Consider the following 1217-nt stretch of genomic DNA (forward strand, 5'->3'; position numbering starts at 1 on the left):
TGTCAGCCACTCAACGATGATTCAATATGTGCAAGAGGGACGACAATGTTGGACGTGTATACGTGCGCTTCTTACGCAAGAGAGCCAGCTGACGATCGACGTGAAGCTGTCAAACGAGTTGCAGATTAGTGTGGTAGCTTAGCTCAATTGGTAGAGCCCTGGACCGGTAATCCAGAAGATGTGGGTTCGAGTCCTACAGCTGGCTAACCTTTTCAGTGACTTTCATCTTTCATAGTGTGGGGAGTTTGTACACTGTCGTCCATAGGCACGCTCGGCAATAGTTCGTTCCACAATCGCTAACACCGGAACAGAAAGAGCAGCACTTTACGGCGGCCTAGGACGTTCTTATCAGCTTAATATCTGATACGAGTCCTATTTGGACTCAGGACATTAAACTTATTTTTGGAATGCGGCGGAGTGCTCGAAGCTTGCTTCACCTCTGCCACGGGTTGGCCCGATATTGCACAATGGGCCCTTGTTCATATTATAACGGGGGGGGGGGGGGGGGTGAACTTTAAGCGTCACCCGGCAACTAAACGTCACAGTGCCGAAAGGAATATACTTGGAGAGGGGATTGTGCCATTTCCATGAGCTTCACTCTTCGCTGTCGGGCCGTGCTCAAGTGGGGTACCCAACTATGGGGTCATACACTCTTTAAAATGAACTTCACCGCATAGCACGCTCCTAGACAACCATAATCTCGAATGATATCGTTATCTGCCCGTATTTGTTGAAAAGGGAGGCGTACGCCTTTTTGTGACACTTATGCTGTTCATAATTGTCACAAAAAAGGCGTACGCCTCCCGTTTTCAGCAAATCAGGGCAGATAACGATACCATTAAAAATGATGGTTGGCTAGGAGCGTGCTATGCGGTGAAGCTCATTTTTAAGAGCGTAGGAAGCTTGTTACTTATGCTTCTCGCGTCGTATTGCATCACTGTATAGTTCTCACTACACTGTTAAAACAGAACATCAACAGAACAAATCATGACACAGAATGATATCATTCGGTATGATGGTTGGTTAGGAGCGTGCTATGTGGTGAAGTTCTGTTTTAACAGTGTAGAGACTTAATTCCTACGTTAGATGTTCAATGGCTTTCAATTTCCGACGTTAGCGGTCCTTCCGTTACCAAAGTGTTGCTGGATCTCAGGTGGTGGCAATAGGGAAAGAAGCAACAATCGTTATGACTACGGCTTAAGCTAATGGTATAGGAG

General features: G+C 46.5%; 1 pseudogene; it reads left to right on the forward strand.

Annotated features, from left to right (window-relative positions):
- Positions 1-318: 318 nt before the first annotated feature.
- Positions 319-488, forward strand: LOC135371302 (U2 spliceosomal RNA; annotated as a pseudogene).
- The last annotated feature ends 729 nt before the right edge of the window (positions 489-1217 follow it).

Source organism: Ornithodoros turicata, chromosome 10 (assembly GCF_037126465.1).
Source record: "Ornithodoros turicata isolate Travis chromosome 10, ASM3712646v1, whole genome shotgun sequence".
NCBI classification, from domain to species: Eukaryota; Metazoa; Arthropoda; class Arachnida; order Ixodida; family Argasidae; genus Ornithodoros; species Ornithodoros turicata.